General features: G+C 38.4%; 1 pseudogene; it reads right to left on the minus strand.

The window, feature by feature from the left end:
- Positions 1 to 6551: 6551 nt before the first annotated feature.
- On the minus strand, positions 6552 to 8048 carry LOC108306762 (annotated as a pseudogene).
- Positions 8049 to 9501: the final 1453 nt, after the last annotated feature.

The raw sequence follows: 9501 nt of genomic DNA on the forward strand, positions 1-9501 counted from the left end.
GGACACAAAGAGATGTAAAAACATTCCATGCTCATGGTTAGGAAGAATCAATATCGTGAAAATGGCTATACTACCTAAAGTAACTTATAGATTCAATGCTATCCCCATCAAGCTACCAATGACCTTCTTCATAGAACTGGAAAAAACCACCTTAAATTTTATATGTAACCAAAAGAGAGCCCACATAGCAAAACAATCCCAAGCATAAAGAACAAAGTTGGAGGCATCACACTGCCTTACTTTAAAGGTGATACTACAAGGCTACAGTAATCAAAACAGCATTGTACTGATACCAAAAGAGAGACATAGACCAATGGAATAGAACAGAGGCCTCAGAAGCAACACCACACATCTACAACCATCTGACATTTGACAAACCTGACAAAACAAGCAATGGGGAGAGGATTCCCTGATTAATAGTGTTGGAAAAATTGGCTAGCAATGTGCAGAAAGCAGAAACTGGACTCCTTTTCAAAACCTTGGACTAAAATTAACTCCATTTGGATTAAAGATTAAATCATAAGACCTAACACCATAAAAATCCTAGAAGAAAACCTAGGCAATACCATTCAGAACATAGGCATAGGCAAGGACTTCACAACTTAAACACCAAAAGCAATGGCAACAAAAGCCAAAATAGACAAATGGGATCTAATTAAACTTAAGAACTTCTGTACAGCAAAAGAAATGATCATTGGAGCAACTGGCAACCAACAGAATGGGAAAAATCTTTTGTAAACTACGCATCTGACAAAGGGCTAATATCCAGAATCTACAAAGAACTAAACAGATTTACGAGAAAAAAACAAACACACCCATTCAAAAGTGGACAAAGGATATGAACAGACACTTTTCAAAAGAAGACATACATGAGGCCAATAAACACATGAAAAAACTGCTCATCATCACTACTCATTAGAGAAATGCAAATCAAAACCACATAGAGATACCATCTCACACCAGTTAGAATAGCAATCATTAAAAAATCTGGAGATGACAGATTCTAGAGAGGATATGGAGAAATAGGAATTCTTTTACACTGTTGGTGGGAGTGTAAATTAGTTCAACCATCATGGAAGACAGTGTGGCGATTCCTCAAGGACCTAGAAATAGAAATACCATTTGACTTAGCAATCCCATTACTGGGTATATACCCAAAGGATTATAAATCATTCTATTATAAAGACACATGTACACATATGTTCGTTGTGGCACTGTTTACAATAGCAAAGACTTGGAACCAACCCAAATGCCCATCAACAATAGCCTGGATAAAGAAAATGTGACACATATACACCACGGAATACTATACTGCCTTAAAAAATGATGAGTTCATGTACTTTTAGGGACATGGATTAATCTGAAACCATCATTCTCAGCAAACTGACACAAGAACAGAAAATCAAACACCACATGTTCTCATTCATAGGTGGGTGTTGAACAATGAGAACACATAGGCAGAGGGAGGGGAGCATCACACACTGGGGTCAGTTGCAGGGGGCTTGGGGAGGGTCAATGGGTGGTGGGGAGTGTAGGGAGGGATTACATGGGGAGAAATACCAGATATAGGTGATGGGAGGCAGCAAACCACCTTGCCATGTATGTACCTATGCAACAATCCTACATGATCTGTACATGTACCCCAGAACCTGAGGTACAATTTAAAAAAAAAAAAAAAGAAAGAAAGAAATTCTGTAATTTGCAACAATAGGGATAAACCTGGAAGACATTATGTTAAAAAAAATAAGCCAGGCACAGAACGACAAATACTACATGATCTCACTTTTATGTGAAATCTAAAATAAGGTGAACACATAGAAGTAGAGGGTGGAATGCTGGTTTCAGGGCTTATAGGTTGGAAGAGATGGTCAAATATTATGAAATTTTAGTTCAATAGGAGAATAAGTTTACAGCATAATGACTACAGTTAGTAACAATGTATCATATTCTTGAAAATTTCTATAAGTAGATTTGAAGTGTTTTTACCTTGATTTAGTCATTACACAATGTATACATATTTCAAAACATCATGTTATACACAATAAGTATATAAACCTTTTATTTGTCAATTTAAAAAATATATAAATACTTTTTTAAAAAACAGCTACAATTAGATGCAGCAGTCTGCTATTTATCAGAAAGGAGGAAAGATTTTCTAAACTGTGAATAGCAGCAAAACTGGAATACTATCTTTAACTCCATCTTCTCCTCACAAGGAGTTTCCTGAAAAGTTCTTGTGTATTGAAACTCACTTCATTCAATAATGAGACAGAGGAAGGAATCATAAGAGTATGAAAAACATATTCTGTAGACTTCTATTTCTGGCCAAGATGGAATAACAGGGAACAGATTTATTTTTCTGGCTTAATCAAGGAAACTGGAAAAAATATATGTAAAATATATAATAAAACAGTGGTTTTTAAGACAAACAAGCATAAAGGGGCAGCAATTCCTGAGATACAAGAAATAAGTGATGTGAGCTTTGAGATTGCCTGTTTACTGGCCTGAGTGTTTCCCGGCCACAACACAGGCAGAGTAAACCAAGACAAATGCAGTCCCTAAGGCAAGGAGACAGAGGTTAGGTTCAGGAATTCCAGGGCAGCTGCAGTTCATGAGATAGAGAATGAACAAGGAGTTGTTCAGTGAGAGAACACCAGACATCTGCAAAGGCCCCATTAATCCGTTTAAGAAACTATGAAGACTGAGGAAAGTATCACCTAGAAGGATTAGAAGCTCATAGTTCAGGACTTACACAAGACTATGGAGACTGCCCCTTTATATCAGCCAGAATAAAAATCGCCAAGATTAACAGGGCAGTAGGTAGAGTATATTTGCCTCCATAATGGAGAATAATTAGCCCCAGAACAACTATTGCTGTGCTATCTAACAAGGCTTCCAGCCTAACAAAGCTTAAAATATAAACCTGAAATGATACAATTCACAATGGCTAAATTTTATTTAAAAAATACTGGGCATGAAAAAGACAAAAGACGCATGATTTTAATGAAAAGGAAAAAAATAATCAATCAAAATTGACCCAAAACTGATACATATATTAGAATTAAAAGACGGGAACATTAAAACATTTATTATAACTTCATTCTATGTGTTCAAAAACTACAAACATGAGATATACAGAAGACTCAAGTCAAACCAACAGAAATGAAAACTACAATGTTTGGAATAGTAAATATACTAGATGAAAACGTCAACCTGGCAACTGTGGATCTGTTTAGTATCTACAATTTGACTTTTCCAGGATGTCATATAAGTGGAATCAAACACTATATAGCCTTTAAATTGTGGCTTTTTATTTAGCATAATACATTCAAGATTCATCAATATTGTTACATGTATCAGTAGTTTTCTCGTTTATTGCAATTATAAGTGAGGATAAAATAAATATTTGTACAGAAGATTTTGTAAACATCTCTATGGAGGCCTTCATTTCTATTGGGCAAATACCTAGGAATGAAAATGCTGGGTCATATGCTATTTCTTTAACTTTATAAGAAACTGCCAAATTATTTTCCAAAGTGGTTGTACCATTGTACTTTCACACCACTAAGAAATGATGATTCTAGTTGTTCTGCACACTGATCAGGTATTTTTGTTTTAGTTATTCCAATAAGTGTATAATAATGAGTTCTCTTTGTTTTGGTTTGCATTTCCCTATTACCAAACAATGTTGAATATGTTGAAATTACATTGAATAATGATGCTGAAAATATTTTCAGGTACTTGTTTCTCAGTTATATTTCTTCTTTGGTCAAGTGTCTATTCAAATCATTTACTCATTTTAATGAGTTCTTTCTGTCTTATTTTGAGTTGTGAGAGTTTTTTACATTATTAATTTTGTCAGTTATATGTTTTGCAAATATTTTCTCCAAGTCTGTGTCTTACCTTTCATTTTTGTAACATTTGATCCACAGAGGGCATATGAGGAGTATTTTAATAAAAATAAATTTACCAATATTTCCTTTTATATTTTACAATTTTTGAGTCCTGCTTTAAAAACTTTGTCTATTGAATACCTTAAGATTTTATTGTACATTTATTTTGAGAAGTTTCATAGCTTTAGCTCTTGCATACAGATGTATTATACATTTTGAGATAATATTTCTATGTGGAGTGAGGTAATTTTTGGGTTTATTCCTTTGCATATGGATGTCTAATTAGTTGGGCATTATATGTTAAAAGACTATCACTAACCCACAGTGAATTGCTTTGGCATCTTTAGGAAAAAATAATCAACCACAACTGAATGTGTCCATTTCTATTATTCTCTATTCTGATTTATTGATCTTGTGTCTGTCTTTCAACCAATGTGACATTGACTTCATTATCATAGCTTTATAATAAGAATTGAAATCTGGTAATGAGTTCTCCAAATTTGCTATTGTTCAAAATTTTTTGTCCATTCTAAGTTCTCTCTTTCAATGTGAATCTTATAAGGAGCTGGTCAATTCCTAACCAGTAAACAAATATTACTGGAATTTTAATAGAATAGCATGGAATCTATAGATTTGGGGAAATTGACATTTATTCCAACATAGAGTCATCTAATCCATGACTGTGGTGTATCTACATAATTCTCCTTTGATTTCTATCATTGGAATCAATATTTTGTCATTTTCAGAATATAAATATTTTACATATTTTGTTAGAGTTATTTCTGTTTTTCATGTTTTTAGTCCTTCTGAACCTATTTACATTTAAAATCCCAAGTGTTCATTCCCAATATATAAAAACATAATTTCTTTTATAATCTTGTATTATATAAAGTTGTTTAACTATTTTATTATTTTTACTAGTTTTTTTGTGGATTCTTTGGTATTTTCCAAGTAGACAAAAAGTCATCTCCAAGAAGAGATGTTTTTGTATTTTCCTTTCTAATGTGGGTGCCTTTTATTTCTTTTCTTTTCTTTTTTTTTTTTTTTTTTTGCCTTAGTGCACTAAGAGGTACATGATCCCAAAGAGAATGCATTCAGCCCTTTACCATAAAGTATGATATTGGCAGTAGATGTTTTTGTAGACTCCATTTGTTGGTTTAAAGAAGTTGCCATTACTTCCTAGTACACTAAGAGTTTTGTGTTGTTTTGTCTCTGTCAGTGTGAGTGGATACCAATTTTTTTCAAATACCTTTTCTGTATCTATTGAGATGATTATGTGACCTTTCCTTTATTGATATGGTAAATTTTATAGATTGATTTAAGTTAAACCAGACTTAAATTCCTGCAATAAACCCCACTTGATCATAATGTATTATCATTTAAATATATAGTTGAGTTTAATTTGATAATATTTCTTAAGGTTTTTTGAAAATATGTTTACAAGGATACTGGTCTGTGGTTTTCTTGTAATATCTTTGATTTTAGTATCAAGGTAATAATGGACTCATAAAATAAGTTGGTAGACAATTTTTATCTTCTTCTGCTGGAAAAGTTATATAGGATTTGAATTCATTCTTCCTTAAATGTTTGGTAGAATTTTCCAATGAAATAAACTAAGCCTGAAGATTTCTTTGTTGGAAGTTTTTTTTTTTTTGGAGATGGAGTTTCGCTCTTGTTACCCAGGCTGGAGTACAACGGCGCCATCTCGGCTCACCATAACCTCCGCCTCCTGGGTTCAGGTAATTCTCCTGCCTCAGCCTCCTGAGTAGCTGGGATTACAGGCACGCACCACCATGCCCAGCTGATTTTTTGTATTTTTACTAGAGATGGGGTTTCACCATGCTGACCAGGATGATCTCGATCTCTTGACCTCGTGATCCACCCGCCTCGGCCTCCCAAAGTGCTGGGATTACAGGTGTGAGCCACCGCGCCCAGCCCCCTGTTGGAATTTTTTTAACACTGAATTTATTTCCTTTAATATAGAATTATGGCAGACAAAATCCTAATATGATCTGCAAAATTTCTTTCCCAGGTGTAAATGCCCTATATAATGCCCTTGAGTATGAGATGAACCTGTGCATACGATGAAATATCATTCATGTGATTATGTCACATTATATGACAAAATGGTGTTTATCCTGAGTGAACAAAAACTAATTTGGTAAGTTTTAAATTTGATAAATTTTAACATCAAAATTTTCTTCAGCTGGTCACAGAAGAGAACGGCGTAGAGGCAGGCACATATGAACGGCGTAGAGGCAGGCACATATGACTAGTCTGGAAGAAAGCAAACGTCCATAACGTAAGCTATACGAGATATATCAACAGCTAGGAGTTGAATGTGGTTCCCAGCAAATAGGTAGTAAGAAAATGGAAACCTCAGTCCTATAACCACATCCTTTTTTTTTTTTTTTTTTTCTGAGCTAGCTGAGATTTTTTTTGGACCAAAAAAAAAAAAAAAAGCAATTGAATTGTTTTGCAGCTGGAGGCATGGGCAAGGGGGCTCCCCAGGCAGTAAACTCCCCATGGGTGGACTGAGGGCTAGGGCTGAACATCAAGTAGGTCTCCTGTTCCCTGTGCTCCCCTGCACAGGTGCCTCCCTCCCAGGTTCTGGGGCAGCCTCAGGAGGGACAGGCTGGGAGGGGCTGTTGCAGCTGTTCACTTGGGCAAGACGTCAAAGGACTCGGACACCAGCCTCCCATCGCGGGTCTCAATCTTATTCACAACCACGGGCTTGGTGGAGCTGGTGCGGCTGAAGAAGCTGGGGCCTGTGCCAGAGCCAAGGCTGGAGCCCAGGCCATAGCTGAGGCCAAGGCTTGTGAGGCCCCCATAGGCAGAGCTCAGACCACCTGCATAGCCGCTGGTGGTCTTCGTATGGATACTCGTGTTCTGCATCCCGGACTCCAGCTGGCTCTCGTTGCCCTCCAGTAGCTTGCAGTAGGTGGCGATCTCGATGTCCAGGGCCAGTTTCACGTTCTTCAGCTCCTAGTATTCACGAAGCTGCCGTGCCATGCCCTGCTTGGCCTGCTTCAGGGCAACCTTCAGCTCCTTTTGCTTGGCACGAGCACCCTTGAGTGCCAGCTTCCCGCGTTCCTCAGCATCTACAATGGCTGCCTCCAGGGAAGCCCTCTGGCCTTTGAGGCCCTCAATCTCGGCCTGGAGCCGGCTAATGTTCCGGTTCATCTCTGAGATCTCAGTCTTCATAGGCCGCAGGTCATCCCCGTGCTTCCCAGCCAGGGTCCGAAGCTCTTCATACTTGGTCTGGTATACCCTCTCCGCCTCAGCCCAGCTGCGGTTGGCGATCTCCTCATACTGCGCCTTGACCTCAGCGATGATGCTGTCCATGCCCAGGGAACGGCTGTTGTCCATGGACAGCACCACAGACTTGTCGGAGATCTGGGACTGCAGCTTCCAGATCTCCTCTTCATACAGCTGCCTGAGGAAGTTGATCTCGTCAGTCAGTCCTTCCAGGGGAGACTCCAGCTCTACCTTATTCATGTAAGCTTCATTCACATCCTTCTTGATGAGGGCAAATTCATTCTCCATGTCTGTACACTTATTGATCTCATCTTCATACTTGTTCTTGAAGTCCTCCACCAGCCCCTGCACCAGCCCCAGAGTTGCCAAGCTCTGCCTCCAGCTTCAGCTTCTCCTGGCCCAGAGTCTCCAGTTGCCGTGAAGGTTGCTGATGTAGCTCTCAAACATGTTGTCCATGTTGCTCCTAGCCATTTTCTGCTGCTGCAGGAGGCTCCACTTGGTCTCCAGAATTTTGTTCTGCTGCTCCAGGAACTGCACCTTGTCGATGAAGGAGGCAAACTTGTTGTTGAGGGTCTTGATCTGCTCCTTCTCCTGGGTATGCAGGGCCTGGATGTTGGGGTCCACTTCTAGGTTAAGGGGGCTCAGCAGGCTCTGGTTGACAGTGACTGTGGTGATGCCTCCCATGCCCATGCCGCTGGCCCCAGCATAGCCTGCACCCAGGCCACCCTGGAAGCTGCTGCTGCCCACTCAGGAGAAGCTGGAGGAGCTGATGTGGGCACCGGGCCCAGTTGTGTAGGAGTGGCTGCTGAAGGCCCGGGGGCCAGAGATGGATACCTTGTAGGACTTCTGGGTCACTCTGATGGACCTGGTGGAGGCAGGAGTGGAGGCGGGCAGGCTGAACCAGGGAGAGGTTCCAGAAGGAGCAAAGAAGCTGCTTCTTCAACCACATCCTTTCTGGCATTTGTTATTGCCTTTTAGAAAAAAGCCATTTTATCTTTAAAAAAAAAAAGAAAAGAAAAGAAAAGTTCTACTTTTCATTCTTTAAGGAATCTCCATGCTGTTTTCCATAATTCAAACCACCAGTACTTATTTATGAACTAGTTTGGGATATGAGGAAAGAAGATAAATCAAAGATAATTCCTAAAATTTTGGCCTAGACTATTGGGTGAACAATACTGCTATTCTGAGATGAGGAACATTTGAAGGGAAGCAGATAGGGTGGGAAGTAGATCTACATTCTAAGTTGACCATGTTGGGTTTGAATCGTCTATCAGACATTGAAACAGAGATGTCAATAAGGCAGTAGATGTAAAAGTCTAGGGCTCAGGGGAGACGTAAAGATTGACCATATAAACTGGATGAACCTCAACCTATAGCTAATATTAAAGTCATGGCTGTGGAAGTTACCATTTAGTGAACCCATTAGGTAGTAGAAAAAAAGACAAAGACAGTCGAGAGGTGCTTCAATATATGATGGAGAAGGGTAAGTTAGAAAACAGGACTAAAAAGGTGACCGGTGAGATAGCAAGAAAATGAAGTGAGTGCGATATTACAGAAGCACAGAAAAGCAAGTGTTCTGATAAGGAGAGAGAGGTCACTTCTGCCAAATGATGCTTGCAAGTCAAGTAAGACGATGACCCATTTTGGTAAGTGGTCCTTCAAGAAAATATTATAATGCAGGGAAGCTTTCTTTGATCACCAGACTATCTTTTAATGTAGTTAAAGCTTGTAGACTTTGGTTAATAAAGCTTGTGGATAAAAATCTATAATATTAAAGTTGCCTGAAGTTAGAAGCCACTAATACATTTGAAATTTAAGCATATGACTGAAATTTAACTATATCTGAAAAAGCTTTGGTGGATTAATTTTGCCAAGGGAGTCACAACCCTTACTTATCTGAACCAAGAGGAGACAGAAACCAGCTAACCTCATGAAAGGGAAGTCTGTATGAATGACAATCTAGCTTAAGACTAAAACGTATACACTTGGTCCTTATTGCTACTATTGCACCTGCTGCCTAGACATTTTTAGAATAACTATTCAGCCTCTCTTCAGTCAGTATGTCCCAAATCTTGCCTGGTGATATAGAGAACTATAATTTTTAAATTCTTTGCTTGACTTAAAATCATTTTTTTCAGCTCTACTATAACTCACAAAATGGAACAGCAATATTAATACTTGCCCAAACTTTGCAATCTGGGAGTCTGAGATTGCAGGTAAAGACATACTCTAAAGAAATAAATTGTCTACTGTCTCCAATTATAAAACTAGAAAATTATCTTTGAACATAGTACAAGAAATTAAAAAGAAAAGCTGAAAAATTAAGTCTAGTGAAGAAAAGGTAAGGTCA

Source organism: Cebus imitator, unplaced genomic scaffold (genome assembly GCF_001604975.1).
Source record: "Cebus imitator isolate Cc_AM_T3 unplaced genomic scaffold, Cebus_imitator-1.0 Scaffold74, whole genome shotgun sequence".
NCBI classification, from domain to species: Eukaryota; Metazoa; Chordata; class Mammalia; order Primates; family Cebidae; genus Cebus; species Cebus imitator.